Consider the following 15,805-nt stretch of genomic DNA (forward strand, 5'->3'; position numbering starts at 1 on the left):
AGGCTTTCATGCTTTGGGAATTTATTGTCATAAATAATAACTTGTCACCACCTTGGCGGAGTGGTACAAGTGGGTTCTCGCATCTCCTGGCCCAGCTCACTCTTTGGCCTGAAAGTTCCACTGAGCAGAGGCCAGTGTTCTGGCTTCCTTCCTTCTCACCCAGGAAGATTAGAGGGGAGATGACCGTCATGGGCTAGTACCCACCCCCCCGCCCCAGCACATCCCTGTTGCTTTCGTCAGAGCACTTGACACTGCTTTCAGTGATCTCACCTATGCATTTGTTCCCTGCGAACTGCATCTCTCCCCAGTGAGCAAGAGCCACAGGGACACTGGCTTAGTCCCGTTCCCAGTACCTAGAACAGTGCCTGATGCCCAGGGCATACACAGGAAGCCTTCCCCTATAAATAATCACATGGGCTCGTAGATTGTCACAGTGGAATTGTATCCCTACCTTATAGGATTACAGAGTTAAAGGAGATAATCCACAGTGCATGTAAAGGAAGCTTTGGGCCTACCAGTGCCTTGCACAGGGGAGCCAAGGAGATACTGGGTGAGTAGGTGATAAATGGTGATTGAATTCATGATTCGTGATGTGTAAATAAAGACGCAAGGGACCTTCGAGATGAACCAGCCCAACCCAATTATTTGACTGGATACAAGAAAAGTGAACTTCACACAACTCAGCCTTCTTGAGAAATAAACTCTGTACCCCTCTTTTTGGTTATGAACCAAATGTAGGGATCTGCTAAGCCCTACCCAGCCCCTGCCCAGCCCTGTAGCCCACAGGTGTGTTCAGATCCTTGTAGATGGCCCTGCACCCGTCTGGGCATCACAGACAAACAAGCGGATCATGAGTCCCTCTTTCCCCACGGGCTAATGGGGTTCGGGAAGATGAGTTTGATACCATAGTCTCAAGGGCCACTGTCCCTAGACAGTCATGAGTCTCTCCAAATTCTAGGCACTCCAGAATATTTCAGTGAGAGGCCAGGCTGCCTGGACAGCTCCTCTTGCTGGGGTGCCACAGGCTCCTGTTGTCCCAGGCTGACCCTTACACAGTCTCTGCATCACACATCGGGAGCTCAGAACCCATTCTGCCCTTTCAAATGGGATCTACACCTGCAACAAATCCAGAGCTCCCAGGCCACAACTTAGATTTGAGCAAAATTGTCCAGCCATCTCCTCTGGGATCGCCACTTTGACCTTGGCATTTGCCTTCATTTATTTATTGGTGAAGGGAGGGAGAAAGAGAAACATCAATGTAAGAGAGAGGGAGTGGCAGCCCATCCAGGGTACCCCTCATTTTTGCTTGAGCCCCAGCCTTGCCCCCCAGCCTTGCTTCCCAGCCTGCCCCAAGCCCAGCAGAACACTCCCAGCAAATCCTGGAAGTCAGAGGTGGCCGCAGAGTCAGGGGGTGACTAGCAGGAGGTCCTCCCACAGGGAGTGGCTGACTAGCCCCCGCCTCCACCAGTTCCAACCTTTCCCACATAATGTGTAGGGTCCCAGCAAATCCCCACTGAACTGGATTTTCATTCATTCTTGCTCTTGCCAGAAGCCCCCTCAGTTACTTGGATAACTGCAAGCACGGATATTAAATAGAGGCCAAGTAACAGGACAAGTTGACAGAAAGAACGGAAACCAACACCCTGAGAGACTGCATTTTCTGCTTGCTCTTCCATAACCCAACTTCACATCTGATTTCCTTCGGTGCAGAGACCCAGGTGGGCCAGGCTGCGGCCCAGGTGAACGCCCAGGAAGGAGGGTGTCTGGTTTCCAGATCGGAGGGGAAAAGTCTGTAAACAGCTTGAGTAGGCCAAAGGGCAGGGAGAGGAGCCAGGCTGGCTTCACCCTCTCAAGGTGTGAGAACAGGACAGCCTGGTGAGGGATGCCAAGGCCCCAGAGCAGGGTATGGGGGAAACAGTCCTAACCAACATTTCCTGGCACACCTGTGCGGCTTGGCAATTTCCTGGGACATATGGGCTCTTGGGAACATATTCACCCAGAGGCAAGTGGGGAAGTTTAGTCTTGATCGAAACTTTTCCAGCTGAAGTGACAGAAAATCTAGCCCAAGTGAAAGTATTAATAGGTGACATGGCACAGCATTTACTGTGTCAGGCCCTTTGTAAGTTCTATACCCTAACCCCTTATTCCTCTCAACAAACCCTTGAAGAAGGGATTATTGCTATTGTCCCAGTTTTACATGTGAAGTCACTGAGTACCTGCCCCAGGTCCTCAGCTTGGCTAGCCAGGATTAAAACTCAGCAATGTGGTCCCCACTAACTCCTACACCGTCCTGTCTCTTGAGTTCAAACTGGTAAAAAGATATCTGTGCTAGCTTATGTCTGTCCATCCCCACCCCCACCCCCACCCCCGAATGAGAGTCCCTCTGGACTTTCCTTCTTGGTCGTAATCTCTCTTTTCCTGTTGGCGGGAGGGAGTCTCACCTACAGCGGGCAGCCTGATTCCTCCACATATAAGAGTAAGCTGGCTTCTGTCAGCTCCTGAGCTACAGTCAGCCCCCACCAGGAAACAAACTGATCTCTCTCTGTGCTCTCAAGTTGGAAACTTCCAGAATAGGGCTTTGACTGGCGTGTTGGGCCAGCGCTCACCCCCGGTTGGGCCACGGTGGGCAAGGGGCAGGGACCTGTGAGATGTTAGTTCCATTCCAACTCTTGGTCAAGGCAGTGCGAGGTACCAGTTCCAAAAAGGAGGGGGTAGAGGGTCCTTTGGGGCTCAAGTGCCTGGTGCCCACAGCATAAGTGAGGGATGTGAGACAGTTCTCCTAACCCAGGGCCCTCAAAACACGGTGGGCCCGGGTCCTCTGAGCTCCGGGGCAGCAGGGTTGGGGCGGAGAGGAAGTGAGAAGACTTAGGTGGGTTGCGCTGAAAGGAAATGAGGGTGAGTAGGGAAGGGAAGGCCCGGTCTGAACACTGGCACAACTGAGGGCCTGGAGAGAGGCTGGGAGAGAAAACGTGAGCGTCAACGACAAAATGCTTTTGGATGCCTGGGTCAAGGACAAAGAGCCAACAGGGACCTTTGCTCTGCTTTTCTTCTATAGTCAGCACTGAACTCCAGGTTGGCTGTTGGCAGTCAGTCCTCATGCTTCCTGCTAGCTTGTACGGGACCTATTCCTGAATAGCAAATCACCCTAGCCCTAGCTGGTGTGGCTCAGCGGGTTGGCTGTCGTCCTGCAGACTGAAAGGTCACTGGTTCAATTCCCAGTCAGGACACATGCCTGGGTTACAGGCCAGGTCCCTGGTTTGGTTGAGTCCGAGAGGCAACCGGTTGATGTCTCTCTCACACATCGATGTTTCTCTCCCTCTCTTTCTCCCTGCCCCCTCCTCTCTAAAGATAAAATCATTTAAAAAATTACCCCAACACTTAGCTTAAAACAATAGTATTGATTTATTATCTCTCTGAGTTTCTAAGAGTCATGAATTGGGAGGCTGCTGACTGGGTGGTTCCAGCTAGGTGGTGGCCAGGCCGGCTGAAGGGTCCTGCACTCACATGTCTGCTGCCTGAGCCAGGGGAACCATAGCTCCGTGGCCTGTCTGCACGGCAGCCTGAGGGCACCTCGACTTCTCACCTGTTGACGCTGGGCTCTCGGGACATGTTCAGAGAGACAAGCAGAAACCTTGTCACCTATTATGATCTAGTCTCCAAAGTCACTCAGCAGCACTTCCACAGCACTTGACTGGCCAATTTCAAAGGTCCAATCAGGTACAAGGAGATGAAATTTACCCCGCCTGGCCATGGAGGAGGGTCAACCGCACACTGTAAGAAGAGCATGTGGGGTGGGAGACGTACTGGTGCTGCCATGTCAGGAAAATGCAATCTGCCCACTATTCCTTGGCGATGGCAAGACTCAGAAACGGGAAGAGACCCAGGGCTGATGGTGCAGTCTCATCCCAGGCGGGGCCTCTTTTTTGGTTGTAGCTCACACTACAGACCATAAAGTGCAATGCGGAAGTCTCTCTCTTGTCCTGGTACCCAGGGGAAACCTCTCTAAACAATTAGGAATTTATCCTCTCAGATCCTTTTTATAAGTATTTACAAACACAAGCATGTATGTATTAATGTGCTGGAAACCTTCCGCTGGCCCTCCAGGTCTACTCTTCATGCTTCTGCACCCTCCACCCCTATGTGCCCTGGGAGGCTGACCTACAGCAATGGTCTCCTTCACTTTCTAGCTTTCAGGTGGGTTTGGCAAATGGGAACAGCAGGTGGAGCTGGGAGTCGGGGAGGAGTGAGGTCAGGACATTGATTCCCTTTCGCCCTGCCTGGCTGTTTTAGTGGAGTGACTGTTTCCCTCTGTGGAGGAGGGTCTCAAGTCCTATGAGGTGGCCCCTCCACACCGTTCACTCTTATCTCTGGGTTCCAGCAGGTGGTAGCAAAGCCTCCAAGCATTACACGCCACCATTCCTAGTGGTTTCTCACTATCCTGTCCACAACTCTATAGATATTCCTTTTATTAAATTCCCTTCAGTATCCTGCCTGGTGTGGCTCAGTGGATTGAGCATTGGCCTGCAAGCCAAAAGGTCGCTGGTTCGATTCCCAGTCAGAGCACACACCTGGGGTGCAGGCCAGGTCCCCAGTTTGGGGGGCAGTGCAAGAGACAACCAGTCAGTGTTTCTCTCACACATCAATGTCTTTCTCCCTCTCTCCTCTCTAAAAAATTAATACATATTTTTAAAAAAATAAATGTTATCATACTCTACTTCTGGGTTTTCCATTTAACGATATGTCCTGGAGATCTTTCCACGTCAGTTCATATAACTTAACCTTAAATAATTAAATTCTCTAATTACTCAGCACAGTGTGCCCCTTACTTGAAGTGGTACGATGCTGTGCATATTATTTAGCACCTAGCCTTTTTCACTGAATAGACCACATATGTCATTCCGCATCAGCACATACACGATCCACCTTGCCCATCTTGGTATCGGCCTGTACCGCCTAGAATGTGGTGCCCTCGCTAGTGTGACCCCCTTTCCATCAATGGACACGTAGGTGGTTTCCCGCTTTTTCCCCTTTACAAACACTGACACAGTGAACATACTCTTGTGTCTGTCTGTCTGTCTGTGTTTCTCTGCCCGCTACCACTCAGAGGTTAAGTGGTGTGCTCAGAGCTACACCTCCCTCCGTTCAAACCCCATCTTCTGTACGTCATGGCTGCATGGCCATGGGCATTGGTAAGACCCCCACACTTCAGTCCCCTCACCCATAAAAAGGAACGACTGCCGCCCACAGGACTGCTGGGAGGGGGATCTCACAGCGCTGGCCCAGACATTGTGTGATAGAAACCACGTACAGCATCTGGTATAGTCAACCTCTGCGACTCAGTTTCACCATCTGACAAATGGTGATATTATAATTCCTTTCTGGCTGAGGGGTTTTGAGGATGAAATCTGACAGGATTGTGGAGATGAAGTGAAACGATCCAAGCGAAGCCCTTAGTGCAGAGCTTGGCCCTCGTGGGTGCTCGTGTTATTTTATTGCCCGTAATCTCCGCTGGGCTTGGTGCTTTACAACAGGTATGAAGGCTACTAAATAGCTTCACGGCACTTCTATTTTATGTTAGTTATGGTTCCTAACAATAAAATTATTTGCTGAGAGTAATCTAGGCAGAAGACTTAAATAGATCCTTTATGGATAGAAACGTACATAGAAACATAATGCTTGGTAATTTGTTTCTTGTTATTTCCTGTTGGGGAAATCAACCAGCTCTTTCTGTAGGTGGAACATACCAAGGAGCATGTGGGGGCTGGGGGGGTGGGGGGAACGGATGCCTTTGATCATTATCCCCACAAAGACAAACCCCAGGCTTGTCCTCCATGTCACCCTCTGCCTTCAAAACGACTTGCTCCTTCTATATGCCTCCTGAGAGCTGACAGGGGACACAGAGCGGGAAGGGACCTGTCTGGAGTTCTGTAAATAGGGGGTTGGAACACCCCCAGTGGCCAGGTGAACCCGGGGAAGTGTCACAGTGGCTTCGGAATAAACACCTATGTAGGCAGGGGATTCACAGCTGTGAAAGGGGCCCCTGGGGATCTTCAGAGCTGACGCTCCTGCCAGAGAGCCTCTGCTTTTACCTGCAGTTGTGACCGTTACGTACGAGACCAATAAACATATTGCTTAACAGCCATGTGTCAGTGTAGGCCGCAGCTGCCATCTCTGTTTGGGCCATCTCCCAGGAAAGGGTTTCCATCCAGACAAAGTTCACCAGGACGCTACAGGCATCGGGGCTGGCAGTCACACTACCCACTAGGGTAAAAGCCGCTGGGATGAGCAGCTAAGCACAGGAGGCTGGGCAGAGCCAGGGCGGGCTGGGGAGGGGCGTGCTCTTCCTGCCCACCCCCTCGCTGCCCCTCTCCTGTTCCTGGCACACAGAATTCTGTACTGTGGACGGCTGTGTGCCCTGAGAAACTGGGGCCGGGTCATGGGCACTCCAGCTGGCACAGACAAGGAGCCCGATCCTGACTGCCCTGCCATCTGTTACGTGGGAAGCTGCCTTCCTTACAACTCTGGTTTGGTGGCTTTCAAACTCCAGTGGGCATCAGACCACTGGGGGCTGGGGTGGGAGGGATGGTCAGAGAGGATGCTTGTTACAGAGGCAGATTCACAGGTGTGCTCCTGAGAGACACTGACCTTGCGAATGAGGCCCTGCAGCTGAGAAACAGATCCAGGGCAGAATCACAAACTGGTAGACAGTTCACTAAAACTGCAGATTTCATATAAAAACCGTATTTCCATACAGAGTATGGCCAGGCCCATGTCTACATGGCCATTTGGCAATAAAAACCAGTGCCAAGCAGCACCTGCCCCTTGAGGCAGGGCTGCTGCCATAGCACTTCCCCGCCAACTCACCCCTCTGTCTCTCTCCTCTGGCTGTGGCTTTAGGCCTTTGAGTTTGCAACCTCTGCTCTTCCCAGCCAAGGGAAGGAGAGGGAGAAGAAGCCTAAAGAGCTCTCATTTCTGCTTCCCTAGGTGCAACCGAGCTGTACGAACGTCCCCGCTAGCTAATGAGGTCAGATCTCCTAACTCCTTTCTCCTGTGTCGTCCCCTGACTAGCATGGGACTTTCACGGAAGCAGAGCCTCTGTCTCTTGCGTTCTGTGTAGTATCCCCAGTGCCTAGCACAGTGCTGGACACAGTAGGGAATCAAAAATACACATGAAGCAAATTAAAACCACAACAAAATACCACTTCATGATATGTTTATGGGTAAGGCATCTAACTTAAATTCTTTAAGGGAAAATTATAAGTTTTTTATGAGTCTGCAGGGCCTTGGTTGTCTTCAGCTCAACTAATCTATATGCCAAAGTCACAGATTTGGGGGAGGCCTATTCTGAACCCCACAGGGTCAAGGCATAGGCTGAACTGGGATGCTTCAGAACATACTTCAGCTGATCCCTTGGGGGCCTCTGAAGCTGAGCTGTGTTAAAACAAGCAAAGGGGCCTGGGTCTTCCTGATTTCCTTGACTAATCATTCTATGCAGGCTGCCCTCAGGAAGGGGCATGGCCTTGAATCTTTAGCTGAGGGCAGTTCTTAGGGAGAAACACAGCTGTGACCCATCAGTAGGCAACACTCCTGCAGCTGGGGGTGGAGCACCTGGGTCCCACGGGGGGCTCTGGGTGGGACCCCATAGCACCCACTACCAACCTCCTGGGCTCAGAGCTCTTGGCTATCAAGAGTTCAGAGGGATATATGCTGTTTCCCTGACTTATGCCCCCAGTTGCTACCGCAGGAGTCAGCCCATTGCAAAGTTCCCCTCAAGCATTTCAGGGCATCAGCTAGGACACAATTTCCATCTATTGTCCCCTCTCCTCCTCGAGGCCTTTTTTTGCCAGGGACCATCTCATCACCAGGGACCATTACTGCAGCTGCTGAATTCCTTCCACCCCACACCCCCAGGCCTTACACAGGAACAGACACAGCCATGTGGTCTTCTCTGGCAAAGTGGGAGAGAAGGTCCCCTCCCCTTTGTGACACACTCCCTAGAGGAGCCCTAAAGAATTTCCATGCCTCAGTTCACAGGGTTAGCTCACTTACTTGGCCCCTGCTGGCCTAGGAAGTAAAAGTACCTAAAACTGTGATCTCAAGACTGGCTGTCTAGCAGAATCCCCTGGGGAGCTTTCTAACAGTCCAGAGTTTCCAATCTCAGCTCGAATGCTGGCACTCCCACGCTACCTCCTGGGATAATATTTGAGGGGGGCTGCTCTGCAGGTCGGCTATTTGGACTCACGTTCCTGGGCTCTCAGTATGCTGGGAGCCCACAAATGCACTGGTATAAGGTTTATCCAGTTTGGCATTTTCTTATCTAGGTGATTTTTTTCCCCCAAAAAGGAAATAGCTACTTTTTCTAAAGATAAATGTAATACATGATTGTTGCAAAACAAAATTTTTCCCCCAGAATGGGAAGCAAAAAGTGACAATCACCCTTAATCCCAACACACAGAGGTACCCCCCACCGCCCAATTGAGAAAGAACAAAGCAGCTCCTGAGGGCCAGGAGCTGGCCCGACGCTCACAGCCGGGCCTTGGTCTTCTCCTTTGAGCAAAACCAGTTTCACAGAACAGCAACATCAGCCAAGGCCACTGTGACTGTGAAGATCAAAACAAAAATGAAACCATATCTGAACAAGACAAAACAAGAGCGTTGTGCGAACCACAAAAATAACCAAACACCCCCCCTATCCTGGAGAATGGGTGACCACGGTTTTTGTTTTTACCAACTGTGGGCTCATTCCATTCATCTTGATAAGAATTAAGATATCCAATCAAAAAAAGTGCCCCTGCCTCCTGGCAGCATCTCCTCCAGAGCAGAGGCCTGCCTGCTCGAACCCTCCCCAAAGCACCGACCCCAAGGCCAAATCTGATTCGAATTCCTTTCTATCAATAGCATCCTCGGTCTGAGACGCCCTGGCTGCCCATGGTGTGCACTCTCCCTCCCTCTAACGAGCCGAAACCCTCCATACATGTTCCTGGTGGCCTTTGGCTAAAGAGCACTGACACCATAGATTTAGGAATATATTTATCCATAGGTTTTTCTATGCATATAGTTAGTTTTTTTTGAAAATTCACTAACATTCTATTTTGCACTCTTTTTGTTTGAATAATAATCTCCTAAAGTTATCTGTTTAAACAGCTGCACCTCTCACTATATGGATGTTGTGGACTCTCTAATACCACTTTCCAATTGTGTGACGTTCTGTCTCTCTCTGTAAGCCCTTTGAGGAGAGGTCTGTGTGGTTTTCCGGTGTCCGCCATGGGCTGCTGGCTCCCTTCAGAAAGTTCTGAAAGGAACCGCCTCCTTCCTAGGCTTTGGTGTGGGGAAGCCACAGGTAAGGGTGGACACAGGACAACCATTCTCACAGGGCGGGCTGTCCTCTGAGGTGTGGCGGGAGAAGTGGGCACAGATTCAGGACTGAGCTTCAGAGCAGGCCCTGAAAGGAGGTTCCGCACCGTACCCCACTCCCAAAGGGACACCCACCCAAAGATCCGGGGTGTGGAACACATTTGACCCTCGGCTTTCAGGACAGCCACTGCACGAGAGGGAATTCCACTTGGAGTCATCGTATTTGAAACCTCTTTTGACAGATTTATGTTTTGAGGAACTTTCTCCAGGGTGGGGAAGCCAACAAAATTCTGAAGCAACAAGGTCAGTTCAGCTATTAACTAACTCAAGAGAAGTCTATTAGCTCAGTGCCAAGTAATGGGCCTTGTTCTAGCTCCTCAGTGCTTCTCAAGCTTTGCTGGGCACCCAATTCACCTGGAGATCCAGTTACAACCCAGTTTGATTTCACCAGTGTGAGGTGGGTCTGAGCGTCTGCCTGGCTAATGAGCTCCCAGGTGAGGTGGGTGGGGCCAGAGTAGCCAGGGCCTTACCCTCTGGCTAGGCCTTATGCCTAAAAGTCTCCCGTAAATCCATCCTCATTGCTTGCCAACAGAAGGATCGAGTATGATAATCACCAAATGACATCTTAGACCTCAATTCCCAAGTAAAAATATCTATAGCTGTGGTTCTCCCACCTCAGAGAAGTCTTCGGGTCCCTTCAAGGCATGGAGCCACAGCTGAACACATGTCCTGCCCTCTGGCCATTAAAACAGGAGCCTTGACGTCACCTGTGCAGCTGCACTCCGAGGATGTGAGGCAACAGAGGCAGTGAGGGCTCCCATCTTCCCCCAGCAGAGTTGTCTGGGAGCCTAAACATACCTGCTTCCCAAAAGCCCTCTTTTAAGAAGCAAGTGACCCTGTGGCCCAGGAGCCCCTGGACCGACACCCCACCCATCTCTATGATTATCTCCCTATAAAGTTCATGATTTCACATTAAGAGTTGAAAACATAAATAGGTTCAGGGGAATTTAGCTAACTTCACGAGTGGCAGACTTATGGAGGGCTGCTGAGGGAGGCAATGCCGCAATTTGGAGAGCAACCTCTAACCCGCTCAGGTGCGCCTTTCCTTCCTCCTTCGCCTGGTGGACCTTGCTCCCACCCGGTTGGCCATCACTCAAACCCTCTGGCACACCCCCAACTGCCACCTCAGCCCGTTGGCCCTCTCAATTCAACGACTGCAGCCACAGAGGGACCTCTGAACCATACCAGACGGACAGCAGCCAGCCTTCCGGTTCCTCGGTTTTGCATCAGGCAGTCCTGAGCTCCCATTTTCTTGTCCAGACACCCCATTTCCATCCCCGCAGAAAGTTCTATTGCATGCCACTGTCTAGATGTTTCTCTCCCAAAACCAACAAGGTTCCTCAAGACACCTGACTGCCCCTGCAGGAGAAAAACCAGGCAAAGAACATTCACATCTACACCTGCGCAGCAGACTGCACCCCCTACCCCCACCCCCTGCGTTGGGCGGTGCACAACCTGCGCCATCACATGCAGCAGACAAGAGGATGGTCCTTCGCTGACCCCCTGACTTCCACTTCTGTCTGCCTTCCCCACTTCGCCCACGGCCCCCGTATTTTTTCCCTTCTGGGAGAGGGGTTGCAATTGCTCCTTGTATTGGTTTCCTGTAGCTGTTGTAACAAATTACCACAAATCGAGTGGCTTAAAAAAACAAATTTATTCATTTACCATTCTGGGAGGCAGAAACCCAAGGTCAAGGTGCCAGCAGGTGCTCCACTCTCTCTGGAGCCTCCCTTCCTTGCCTCTTCCAGGTCCTGGGGCTCCAGGCTTTTTTGGGGGGTTTCAGCTGCACAGCTCCTATCTCTGCCTTTGTCCTCAGATGGCCCCCTCTGTATCTGAGTTCTCTTCTGCTCTTACAGGACACACCTGGGTCATCCAGGAGGCTCTCATTTTGGAGTCTTGATTAATTATATCTGCAAAGACGCTTTTTCAAAATAAGGCCGCGGCATAGGTTTGAGGGGCTGGGACATGAACATAGATTTGGGGGAGCCGGCAGCCAACACACTGGAGCCTGGGTGCATGAGCATGCAGACCGCAGCCTCCATCCGGACACGCTCGCTAGTCCTCTGACCGACTTCCCCCTGAAATGAACGGTTTGCACCGAAAGCAGATGCTCCTGCTACCAGGTCCCTCACCCATTCCAGTACAGCAGAGACGAATTTGCTCCCTCCCATCTGAGGATCCTCTGGAGGGGTCCCCACACCTTTTCTGACATGAGGCACAGGTTCATTTCGGTGTGGCAGGCTGCAGCGATCCAACCCACCCACATGCACCCTCTCGTCACGGCTCCGCCCGGCCAGCCTGCAGAGCTTTGGAAGGCCAGAGCCTGAATGAAGATAGGGCTGGAGGTGCAGGAGGAGAGGGAAGGGAAGGGAAGGGAAGAATAATCATAATAAGTAGCAGGTGTTAACTACTCACACTCTCGGGGTGCCTGCCACGTGCCAGGTGCGATTTTCACTCTTTTATGACAAACACCATCATCCACACAGCGACCCAGGCAGCAGGCACTCATCCCCACATCGGAGGCAGAGAAGAATTAAGTAATATGCCCAGGTCTGATCATTTTGGAGCCGGGATGTGAACCAAGAAGATTCTGTGTCCTAACCGGTGTGGGGTTGGGCATTGTCCTGCAAGTAAAAGGTCACCAGCTAGAGTCCTAGTCAGGGCACATGTCTGCGTTGCGGGTTTGGTCCCCAGTCAAGGCATGTAAGAGAGGCAACCATGTTTCCCTCACATCAATGTTTCTCTCCCTCTCTGCCTCCCTTCCCCTCTCTCTAAAAATAAATAAATTAAAAAAAATTTAAAGACATTCAGTTGGCTGGATGTTTCTGGAGACGTGGAGGAGCAAAAAGATTTGCCAGAAGAAAGGCAATTCTGAGAAACGCTCGCGTGCCTCCTCGGCACAGGAGGGGCAAGCGGATCTTGATTCCTTTTTAACAGCTTTTGGTTGAGACTGTGACTCTTTGAACAGACGTTGAGCCCAGAGCTGGGACCCAGGACATCTGGCTTCCACCTCCCTCCATGCTCCCCGAGCCAGCCAACAAACTGCAGGGGCAAATAACTGAAGTTCACGGTTCACGGTCAGAAGACACTCCCTCTTCCCTCCCAGCTCTCTCTCCTCCAGCCTTCCCCATCCCACCCCCCAGTCTCCCCACCACACTCACCTGAAAGTTTCTTGTCACCTTAAAGCTGCTGTCAGGTGCTGAGGGGGAGGAGGTGGCGGGAGTGTCAGAGAGCATGAGAAAGACCGAGACCAACTGGGAGAAACAAGGAGGGCTTGCCCCCTCTGTGCCAGGAGATCTGAGAAGGGCTGAGGGGGCAGGGATAGCACCTAGCATCCCTTGAGAGGCAGGGAGGTGACATCATGGGGGCCTGTATCCCGCAGCTTTATCAAAGGGAGCCAACCACACAGGCTAGATTTTAGAGGTTGGTTTTCACTCTGTCAAAAATTACCAAAGGAGACTTGCAGAAGCAGGAACCAGGGACAAGGCCCAGGGCGCTGAGATCACTGCGGCCGGGCCCCACAGGGCTCACCCCACGCTGTGGGAGGAGGGCTGAGAGCCCAGAAGAAGAGCCGGGTGTGGAAATAGAGAAGTCTGTTTCCTCTTGACATTGTTTTCTAGGGGAGATTTCAGGCACAAGCCAAGTCTTGGAGGCAGCAAGGGAGACAGGCACCCACCAACAGGGGAGTAACAGAGTGGACAGTAGATATTTTCTCCTGAGCCCGACCAGACTTTTCCTGGGCAGCAACGAGGAACAGAACGGGCCCAGGGTTCAGAGTCAGAGGGTTCTGGGTCGAATTTCTGTCTCCTCCCCTTACTGGGTGACCTGAGGAAAGCTCTATAACCTCGCTGGGCCTGTTTCACCTCCTGTAAAAAAGAACAGGACTAGAAGCACCTCAAAAGATTACCAAAGAGACGCTCTACTCATGGGTAGTCCTTCCCGCTTTCTCCACGCTCCAGTGAGCGCTCTTTCACATTCAAGTTGAAACCTGTCAGGGCAGGCCTGCCCCTTCTTCCCCCTCCCTCACTCCTCCCTGTTCCCTGGAGCTGGACAGGACCTCAGCCTCCCCACAGCAGTGGGAGGAGGGCTCTGGGGAGGATCTGCCTCCACCAGAGCTAGCACAGCAGGGGGCCTTCCAGGCCGTTGGCTCTGCAGCTTGCCAGGCACCCTCAGGCAGGTAGGCTCTGCTTGCTTCCTTGGGCTCCTGCAGAAGTTACTTACCCTCCCCTTCCCAGGGTACTTGTGGGTAGTACACAGATAACTAGCTGCCCAGCTAATGCCCCTGGACTGGCACACTGTCCTTGCAGGACAGGCTGGGGATATTCAATGACTTCATCCCCAGAGAATGCAGGGGAATTCAGTGGGGCAGGGCTGACACAGCCAGGCCTGAAGGAGAGGTCAGCGCTTGGGCTGGGCAGTGTACAGGATCAGCTGAGGTGTGTCACAGTGATACTGTAGCCTGGGGGTCAGGGTGACCTCCAGCTGCGGAAGATGGGCCAACATCTGGTCTGGGGCCCTGGAGTCCTTGTAGATGTTGCCACCCTGAGTCTGGCTTCTCCTGCGTCTGGCAACTCCCCAGAGAAAACCGAATGGTTTTCAGGTTGTTTTCAAGGCTTCCTTCTGCAGCTGTGGGGCCCCACCTGTTCCCCCAGAGAGACGGAGCTCCCCAAGGAGGCCCAGAGCCTTTCCCAGGGCCCCACTGGGCAGCCCTGCAGCCTCAGGCCCGGCCTCCCTGGAGTCCTGCCAGCATCTCTGCCAGCCTTTGCTCCTCTGTCTTCCCCTGCAGGGGTGCGTGCGCATGAGGCCCACCTAAGGTTGCCAGACTGAGCAAACAAAAACACGCGATAGCCAGTTAAATCTGAATGTCAGACAAAAACAACAAATAACTTTTCAGTATAAATATGTCCCATACAGTAGTTGGAACTTATATTCATCTTGCATCTTATCTGGCAACCCCAACCCTACCTCATTCTCTAAGTTCTAAGAATGTCCTTCTTCTCTGCTTATCTGTGGGGAGACATGGAGATGTCAGGGCACATACAAGGCATTCGTGTTTTTCATCTTGTTGCAAAGATTAATCTGGTTCTGAAACTCAAACACGGTTGATGTTTGCAAACATTTCTTAAACTGAACTTTTAAACTATGTATTTAATAGTCGCCTATTGTAATAAAAACCTCTAGTAGGCCCTGGCTGACGCAGCTCAGTGGATTGAGCACGGGCCTGCGAATGAAAGGATCCCGGTTCGATTCCCAGTCAGGGCACATGCTTGGGTTGCAGGCCAGTTCCCAGCAGGGGACACATGAGAGGCGACCATACATTGATATTTCTCTCCCTCTCTCCTTCCCTTCCCCTCTAAAGATAAATAAATAAAATCTTAAAAAAAAAAAAAAAAACAACCTCCAGCGGGTCGTTCCCACTCCTCCCCTTGTCTTTCTTATTTTTGTGACCATGTGTGTTTTGAAAATGTCCCACTGGTTTATAAGAGACCACCCTATGCTTACCTTATTATCAAAGCCGTTGAAGGACAAGAATTTTTAACCTTTCTCTTCTGTTTTCTTTAAGAAAATCCCAGCCATGTTCACCCTGTTTTCCTCTGGAAAGGGAAGCTGCCAGGAAGCTTTCTGCAGAGCTGGGGTGCACTGGTAAATGACAAGCCCCCTGCCTCGGGGTGTGCACACTCCTGAAACGATGCTCTCCACTGGGAGTGTGGGAGGCCGAGGCCCAGTCCTACGGGCCAGGGCCACAGGGAAAAATCCAGGTGGGTAAGGCTTGGGACTGTGGGAATATGTCCCTTCTATTTTTGCCTCCTTCTGTTTTTTTTTCCCCGCCCTTTGTCCCTAGGGTGATGGAAAGAGCAATGTTCCAACAACCACAGTCACAGGAGCGGGGAGTGGCTGGGGCTCCTCCACGGCAGGCACAGAGGTTCCTGGTCTCTGCCACTGGGCAAGGGGCAGGTTCCTGAGCCATATTCACGTGCACCTCAGCTTGGACGGTCTGCCCTGGCAGCCTCCTGGCCCCTCCGAGGCCCAGCTGTTCCTCTGGGTTACTGTGGACGGACCCTCGGGAGCATCTCGACCCCCTCCATGCAGTACCTTGGCAAGAAGTCGGCTAGGGCCCTCCCTGCCCTCTCAGAAAGACCAGGCCCAGCCCCAGCCCTGCCAAGTCCAGAGGCTCAGAAATCAGTCCTCTGACATAGGTCCTGCTCAGCCCAGCCAGGCAGAGCCTCCCAGGCTGGGCCTGCAGCTCCAGCCATGGGTTCTCCCCTCCTTCGGCCCTCCTGCCTCTTCCCACACCTCCCTTGGTCAGGGTGCCTCAGGCCAGCATCACCCACCTTGGCTCAGAGAGTGTGAGACAACAATGTATGTGCCCTCCTGGGGTAGTTCCGCTGAG

General features: G+C 52.0%; 1 long non-coding RNA gene across 4 annotated transcripts; it reads right to left on the bottom strand.

The window, feature by feature from the left end:
* Positions 1-3,536: 3,536 nt before the first annotated feature.
* Positions 3,537-13,775, bottom strand: LOC118988574 (uncharacterized). 4 transcript variants are annotated; one of them, XR_005066808.1, is made up of 5 exons: positions 13,636-13,775; positions 12,576-13,280; positions 10,441-10,773; positions 8,528-8,600; positions 3,537-3,771 (listed from the first exon to the last, which is right to left on the bottom strand). It is a non-coding gene; the product is annotated as an uncharacterized LOC118988574 (long non-coding RNA). The 4 variants fall into 4 exon arrangements; XR_005066810.1 differs by having other exon boundaries at positions 10,600-10,773; positions 12,576-13,775; XR_005066807.1 differs by having other exon boundaries at positions 12,576-13,775.
* Between the last annotated feature and the right edge of the window lie 2,030 nt (positions 13,776-15,805).

This window comes from Sturnira hondurensis, unplaced genomic scaffold (assembly GCF_014824575.4).
Source record: "Sturnira hondurensis isolate 20B ecotype Veracruz unplaced genomic scaffold, ASM1482457v3 Scaffold0006413, whole genome shotgun sequence".
In the NCBI taxonomy this organism is placed as follows: Eukaryota; Metazoa; Chordata; class Mammalia; order Chiroptera; family Phyllostomidae; genus Sturnira; species Sturnira hondurensis.